Source organism: Otolemur garnettii, unplaced genomic scaffold (assembly GCF_000181295.1).
Source record: "Otolemur garnettii isolate 467f Iridium unplaced genomic scaffold, OtoGar3 scaffold00149, whole genome shotgun sequence".
NCBI classification, from domain to species: Eukaryota; Metazoa; Chordata; class Mammalia; order Primates; family Galagidae; genus Otolemur; species Otolemur garnettii.
This window is the reverse complement of record NW_003852544.1, coordinates 1,718,519-1,727,183: the sequence shown is the minus strand read 5'-3', so window position 1 is coordinate 1,727,183 and position 8,665 is coordinate 1,718,519.

The following is an 8,665-nucleotide window of genomic DNA, read 5'->3' as shown; positions in this document are numbered from 1 at the left end:
CCCTCGGTAGAGTGCAATGGCGTCACAGCTCACAGCAACCTCAGACTCAGGCCCAAGGGATTCCCTTGCCTCGGCCTCCCAAGTACCTGAGACTAAGGCGCCCGCCACAACGCCCGGCTAGTTTTATTGTTGTTGCAGTTGTCATGATGGTTAGCAGGCTCGAACCCGCCAACCCCGGTGTACGTGGCCGGCGGCCTAACCACCGCGGGGAGCCGAGCCGGAAAAAATTGCTTTAAAAATACCTTAAAATTTACCTTAATAAGTTGGACTCTTGCAAGACTGACTTATGAGGAAAGGGCGGTTACAGTCCCGATCGCCCAGGAAGGCCGTCGCCGCGGAGGGACCCTCTTCCTCCAGGACCGCGAGAAGCGGCTGCGGCGGCCCGAGAAGCTCGTGGGGGCGGGCGGCTGCCTGCTGGGCCGTGGGGTGCGCTTTCCTTCCAGTACCCCTGCCCGGAGTGGGAGATCAGAGGGGTAAGGGAGGGAGGGAATGCCCGGGGCTTGCTGTGACCCGTGGAGGGACCTGAGAAACGTACCGAGGAGAGTGGAGAACTGACTCCCTAGACCCGGGCGCACCTGGCTCGGCGGGTGGGTGGAGAGGACAGTAAAGAAGAGGGAGAGCGGAGTTATATCTGGGCACAAAACTGTCGTTTGGGTCCCCTGGATGCCGAGGGAGCATCCGCTGGCAGGCCCGCCTCGGTGAGGAGCAGAACCTGGTGCCGGTCTCTGAGTCCACAATCCAGAGACACACAGTGTCGAACACGTAGACGCTCCCTTCTCCCCGCATTTCCTTACGCGATGTCATTGTATGAACTTGTCACGTCCACCTCTCTTAGATGAATTTACTGTTGGCAGCGCCAACCGCGGGAGATACAGGAGGGGTAATTTCCCTCGTTTGAGAGCGATAAGGAGCGGTGGCAGCGGGGAGGACTAAAGGGGATCAGGCTGCGAGGCTGTGGGTAGCACACCTGATACGACGTAACCTACTGTAAGAACCTTACAACGGAATACGGTCGTTTCTCCACTCCCACTCTTTATGCTTCTGCTGTTGTACATTGAACTTTACATATGTCACAAACCCCCCTTCCCCAGGTCCATTGTCGTTGTGTTTGCTTTATTCCTTTGTGTAGATCTGGGGTTCTTCCTGCTAGCATTTGCCTTTAACTTAAAAGATTCCTTGCGTACTTTTTTTTTGAGACTTAGTCTCATTCTGTTGCCCTGGGTAGAGTGCCCTGGCATCATAGTTCCCAGGAACCTCAAACTCTTGGGCTCAAGAGATCCTTCTGCTCCATCTCCAGAGTAGCTGGGGCTACAGGCGCCTGCAGTTATTTTGAGAGACAGGGTATCGCCCCTGCTCTGTCAGGCTGGTCTCAAACCCCTGAGCTCAGGAGATCCACCTGCCTCGGCCTCCCAGGGTGCTAGGATTACAGTCATGAACCACCGTGGGGCCCTTTCATACTTTTTGTAGTGTGGGTCTGCTGTAATGAGACATCTATTCAGGTTTATATATCTGAAAAAAGTCTTCATGTGGCCTTTGTTTTTGAAAGTTTTTTTTTTTTTTGCAGAGTTTTAGAGAATTATTTTCTTTCTAAACTTTAAAATGTTCATTGTCTTCTCACATGCATTCTGACAAGACAGCTGCTATTATCCTTATCTTTGCTCCCCTGTGCCTCATGTGACTTTTTCTTCTGGTTGTTTTTAAGATTTTCCCATTATCAGTGCTTCTCAACCTTCCTAATGCCGTGGGCCCTTTAATACAGTTCCTGTGGGTCGTGACCCACAGGTTGAGAAGCGCTGCTCTAGTTTGAAGCAATTTGATTAGGATGTGACTTGAAATACTTTTCTTCTAGTTCTTGTGCTTGGATTTTATTGAGGTTTTCTGATTTCTAAGTTTCACTTTCATCATATTTGAGGAAATTTAGCTATTACCCTCCAAATATTTTTATCGTCTTTGGAAAGAAGAGAAACTTTTCCTTCAGTGAATCTGATTACACACATAAAGGCTAGTTGAAGTTGTCTCACAGATCACTGATGCTCTGTTTATATTCTTTAAATTCTTGTATTTATTCATTTATTGATAGAGAGTCTCACTCACTTACGCTGGGTAGAGCTCTATGGCATCGTAGCTCACAGCAACTTCAGACTCCTGGGCTCAAGTGATTCTCCTGCTTCAGCCTCCAGAGTAGCTGGGACTATAGGTACCTGCACAACCCCTGGATAATTTTTCTATTTTATGGAGAGATGGGGTCTCACTCTTGCTCAGGCTTTTCTCAAACTGTTGAGCTCAGGTGATTAACCCACCTCGGCCTCCTAAAGTGCTAGGATTACAAGCGTGAGGCACCCGTGCCAACTCTACATTTCACTTTGGATACTTCCTATTGCTGGGTCTTCAAGTTCTTCAGCTATTTTCTTTTGAAGTCTTCAGTTGGCTGTTAATACCAGGCAGTTTATTATTCATTTTAGACATTTTAATGTTTATATACAGGAGTTTGGTTTGTTACTATTTATGTTTTACATGTCTCTCCTCAACATGTTCAATCTAACTTCTTGAATATAACAAAATTATAATAACTCTTTTAATGTCGTTATCTATCAATACTAATTCTTTCATCTCTGCATTTATTGGTGAGTATTGTTTGATTTTTCTCACATTAAGTTCTATTTCCCTATTTTGTTGCAAGCCTGCTGCTTTTTAATGACATGCCAGAAAATATGAATTTTACCTTGTTGTTGCTAAATATTTTTGTAGCCTATACATATTAATAAGATTCATTTTACAAAGCACTTAGGTACTTGAAAACAGTTTCATTTGGGGAGGAGGTTCTTGCATTTAAGATTTGCTAGATGGGACCCAAGCAGCATTAGCTTAGGGTTAATTTTCCTTACTCTTGAGGGAATACCCTTCTGAGCATGCTTACTGAGGCCAGGTGAAGTATGAGGTTTTTGTTCTGGCTGATGGGAACAGGCAACTATTCCCAGCTGTGGATAAGCACCAGACATGGCTACTCTAATCATTTCAGGTGGTTTTTTCACCCAGGTTCAGGGTGTTTCCCGTCATGTGCTGATGAGTTCTCAGCTAAATACTAAGGGACCCTGTGCAGACCTCCAGAGGTCTTTCTGTGCAGGTCTCTACAGTTAGTCATTGCCCTAATGACTAATGGTGGACTAAGACACTGGGGCTTCCCCGGGCTCCCTGCTCCATATTCTCAACTCAGTAGACTCCTGGTCCTGTCTCCCTACATCATGGCCTGGAAAATGACCCAGGCAGTGAGCCAGGCAACCACGGGACCCACCTCACCTGTTTTCCATCATCTAATTGCCCAGTGTCCAGTGTCCTGAAAGCTGTTGTCTCCTATCATTTCTTCAGTTTTTATAGTTGTTTCATGTCAGAGAATAAACCTGATGGTTATTCCATCTTGACCAGAATCAGATGTCCTGTTGCATATTTAATTTAAAACATAGTATGAAAACCTATCTGTTAAAATCTGTATTAAATATATTTGATGCAGAATAGTTAGAACTCTTTGGTGACTTCTGTAGTTAACAGGAAGATGAGACAGTGAAGAGTTGTGTTTGTATCCATTTCTAAGGTTTCTACAACTCTGAGAACAGACACAAAGAAGAGAAATGCAGCAGTTCACTGCCCAGTGAACTCCACCATCTGGCTCAAGTTTCGGGGTGTGTGCATGGTGTGGGAAATGACGAAGGCACACTCTACATCGGGTCAGTGTCTCTTCCTTCATCTTGGCTGCCAGGAGTTTGGGAGAGGCAAAATGACAGCTGAGAGCAAGATTCAGTCTAGTTTAGCGTTTACTCTGCTCACTGAAAATCTCTCAGGGGCCTGCACCATGAGCAGGAGACCCTTTGCTGGGCTGGGTGTCAGAATTCCCAGGGAGCTCTTCTGAGGCACACATCTTGGTCCTGGCTCTAGCCCCAGCCCCAAGTCAGAAAAACAGGGATGGTGAACCAGGAAACTAGTTTTCAGCACTGCTGTCCCTCCCTGTGGTGACTTTGACAGTCACTCAGGCTGGAAGCCCAGAGAGCAGGAGGATGGCTCACTGGCTCTGGACCCCGAGTTGGGCCCCTTGCAGCCTATACAGGGCCAACCTCCTGGCCTGCAGTCCTGCTTCCCTTCTCCAGTGACAGTCATGGCTAGAGGCTTCTCTGCCCAGTGAACTGACCAGGACTCAAATCTGAGCCCCCAGCTCCCTGGAGAAATGGACTGTCACTGGGGCCCATCCTTGCTGGGCTGTTAGTCTCATAAGGGATGAAGCTTTACGTGCGTTCCTGAGATGCTGCAGGCTACAACCACAGAACAGTGAGCAGTGGAGTGTGTGGACATGGCAGAGAGGAGGTGCAGGCAGCCAGAGGTCACTAGGGATGGTGAACCCTGGGAGCTGCCTCCACACTCTGGGAATCCTCTACCCGACATCTGAACTCAGGTGGAAGCAGTCATTGAAACAGATGCTACTGTCCTCTCCAGAATGGAGGTGGATTTGATTCTCTGATGCACCTCCTACAGCAAGTGCTTAAAACTACTGGAGGAAATGTAACAAATGTCCTTTAATTCGTAGTTGGGATCCAAATCCAGGGAACACTCTATTGGCCAAAAGGAAAAAGTAACTTCGAACCAGAAGCTCAGCTGCACAGATGCCCAGTGGCTTCAGGGGGGATATGTACTTGTCCAGGTAACCAAGAAACCAAGAAACATGTCAATGGCCAAAGGGACAAGGTGGTGACCTGTGGCTCCAGGGGGAATATGTACTTGTCCAGGTAACCAAGAAACTAAGAAACATGTCAATGGCCAAGTGGGTACTGGGAACAAGGTGGTGACCTGTGAAAGTTTAGCACTGAGAGTCCTGAATGAAGGCTGTCACTGTGAGGGGCTCTGCTCTTGGTAAAACATAGACTGAGGCTGAATTGCCCATCCACTTACAGGAGGTGAGAGGGAAGAGTCTGTCCTGGCCTGAGCTCTGCATAGAGGAAACGGCTCTGTAACATGGCTGGTCTGCATGTCATCATGCAGCTCAAACTTAATCCGCTGCCTTAGAAACCACAAGCTGGCACTCCAACAGGAACACTGAGCAGGGGAATAACTATGTTTTCTAGCTTCTATATGTGATGCAATGACACCTTGGGGCCTCGCTGTCCCTGAAGGGACTGCCCCTCAGGGTTAGCCAATTCCTGGATGTATAAGGATGGGCTCACAAGTAGGCAGGCTGTTTGCCACCAAACCAGAGCCCACACCCCAGGTACCACCTTCATTGACTCTGCTGTGCTGGGCCACTATCCATCTGCCCTGATCACCCTGGACTCAGGTCCCAGACATGGAGGCCACCCCTCAGGTCCACAGCCTGCTGTAGTGACCCACACTAGCCAACCTGAAGCCCGCATATCCCGGCTCACCTGTTCCTCCCTGCAGAAACCACTGAAAGGCTGTTGCCCATGATTCCCCTGCCTCCTTGCTTCTCATGGGCCCTGGGTCTGCCCTGCATGACCCCTCTGTGGCCCAGCCCATCCTCTCAGAATCTGCTAAGCTACCTTCCCAATAGCAGACATCCCTTGACATCATGGCCTACTATCATAGAAAAACCTACATTTTAAAGCAGTGGGCAGCTCCCCAGCACGCTGGAAGAGGCAGAGTTCATAGAGCAGGGCACCTTCAGCACACACAGGCTGCCAGGGCCCCTGGGCACAGCCCACTGAGAGAGACCCCTCCAGCCAGTTACAGGTCAGAGAAGGACACAAGACACCTGAGTGAGGCTTAGACTGTTGGGGCTCTGAAAGCAATACCCCAACATAAAGGGCTGAGGAGCAGCCTCAGCTGCAAAAGTTTTTCTCTGATCTCCTGCTCTCCTGTCAGTCCATCCCTGAGGTGAGTCATAGAAACTAGAATCCCTCTTCCCCCCGGTGGATCATAGAACCTAGAACCCCATTTCCTCAAAGCCAGCCATAAAACCTCAAAATATTACTCTAATGATCTCTCTACCCTGCCTGTGTAAAATCTGATCATAAAGAAATTCTCTGACCTGCCCTGTTCGACTGGCAGCTATAAGACCCCACACCCAAAAGGAAGGATGCTTCTCAGAGAGGCCAAGAAGGATGTAGTAAGAGTGGCCTTGCTGGTTTCCCCACTCACTCTGTCACCATCAGACCATCTCCTTTTTGTCCAATTATATTTTTACATGGCTGTCCATATTTTGTTGAACCTCAGCTTAGCAATGAACAATTTTCCCAGTATCTATGGGTCATCATTCTGAAGGTTCTATGTATAGGTGGTATGTAATTCTGTATGCCTTTTCCCATTTAATCTGAATTATCAGTGGTTTTTAACAGACCTTTAGAGCAGCCATTCTCAACCTGTAGGTCGCAACCAACAGGAACTGTATTTTTTTTTTTTTTTTTTGCAGTTCTTTGGCTGCGGCTAGGTTTGAACCCGCCACCTCCAGCATATGGGGCCAGCACCTTACTCCTTTGAGCCACAGGCACTGCCCGACAAGAACTGTACTAAAGGATTGCAGCATGAGGAAGTTTGAGAACCACTGCTTTAGAGGAATGGACAGATCCAACAGTTCTCACTACAGCATGACCTGATAACTACATAAGGTTGATACTTAAAGGGAAAGTCTTATACAGTAGAACCTCTGTATGTTGACCACCTAACGGACTATAACAGAGGTGGTCAACATAAGGAAATAGGCCTACTGCGCTTATATGTACATGTGGTGTATGTCCGGTCCATGAAAATTAGGTCAATTTAAGGAGGTGGTCAATGTAGGGAGGTGGTAAACTACGAAGTTTCTACTGTATTTCATTTCTCATGTTTTTGATTAAAATACCAGAAATATGGGAGAGAACTAAATATGACTTCTAGAAAACAAGTGTAATCATCAAAATCAAATACTTCCTGACACGCAGAACATCATATTGGACACAGGGAGAGAGGTATGAGCAGCAAGACACATCTAAGCAGGACACAGGACATAGAATGGGCAAACCGGGCACAGAACATGTGCCCAGTTCTGAGGCCCAGTGGGTCTGCTTCTGTTGTCTGCTGTCTCCTCTTTGTCCTGGCTTCTGTCTATGGTGCTTAATTTCTTTCAGTGGCCCACAGTGTCCTCAAGCATAATTATTGCAGTGTTTTGAGGCCCACAGTGCAGATACTTCCCATAGATGCTCTGCATGTGCCTCTCCAGGCCCTGGCTGGAGTCATTTTATTATACTCACCAGAAAATGTGGGATTTGGGTGAAGCATGGGTTCACTATGAGTGACCCAGACCATGAGTTTGGGCCCATTTATATGCCCACCACACTGTGGAGGGGTTTCCTCCTGGATAACCTGCTTGGGGACACAGAGATTTCTTTCTTTTCTGTCCCCCCAGAAGCCATCAAGCATCCTGTTTTCATTTACCTGGACCCCTACAGTCTCCCAGATCCCCTTCCTTGACTGACTCCCAGGGTTCTGCATCCCTTCTGTGTGGTGTGGTAACCATCTTGCCTGTTCTCTAATCCCACCTCTTATATGCTTTTAGTGGAAAGACGTGGCTGACTCTATGAGCTTCCCCTGACCCTTCTCTGATTCATGGGTGAGGGCCTCAAGTCTCTGCTTCCCTGGCTTACAGTCCCTGTCGCTCCCTAGTGGTGACATCTTAGTAAGAACCCAAACCAGAAATTGATGTCCTTTTTTAATTACAGCTTTATTGAGATAAAATTGCACCATATAAAGTATACAATTGACTGGTTTTTAGAATATTCATAGAGCTGGATGTCACTTTCTAAATAAAGTTACGATGAAGATGAGCCAAGTCTTCAGCCCAGTTGTGTCCATCCCTGCACCAGGGGGTTCCTTTTATCTCCTGAATCCAGTCTCTAGGCCTTTGCAGCCCTCAGCCAGGCCACCCAAGCACTGTAGTTCATCTTGACCCACTGGATAGAAGAGACCCCATCCTGTGGGAATGCTTTGTGCCATGTTTTGTATACACTGTGTTCTGAGACTCAATTTAGTTATTTGAAAGAATATTTAGCCATTTGTCATATAATTCTACCAGATTCGCAAGTTTTATCTCATTTATAGCATTGTATGCAGCAGTAACAGTTAATTTCCATTTACTTCTAAATAAATATACTTAGGCTGGGTGCCCACAGCTCAATGGTTAGAGTGCCAGCCCTATGCACCGAGGCTGGTGGGTTCAAACCCAACTGGGGCCTGCTAAATAAATACACTTTGACCTACTTATCAATACCCTTAGAAAAGAGGAAGTGTTTCCTGAGCAACTAAATTTTATATGGAAACAGAAAAAGCCCAACTCAGCCCATATTGTAACTCACAGCTAATTAACATATGCACTTAAAACTAGAGTAAAATAAAGACATTGAAACTTCCTAGGCCTTTTTTTTTTTTTGAGACAGAGTCTTACTTTGTTGCCCTTAGTAGAGTGCTGTGGCATCACAGCTCACATCAACCTCCAGCCCTTGGGCTTAGGCAATTCTCTTGCCTCAGCCTCTTAGTAGCTGGGACTACAGGAACCCACCACAACACCCCACTATTTTCTTTTTGCAGTTTGGCCAGGGCCGGGTTCAAACCTACCACCCTCAGTATATGGGGCCAGCAGTCTACTCACTGAGCCATAGGCGCCACCCCTGGGGCTTTTTTTTTTTTTTTTTTT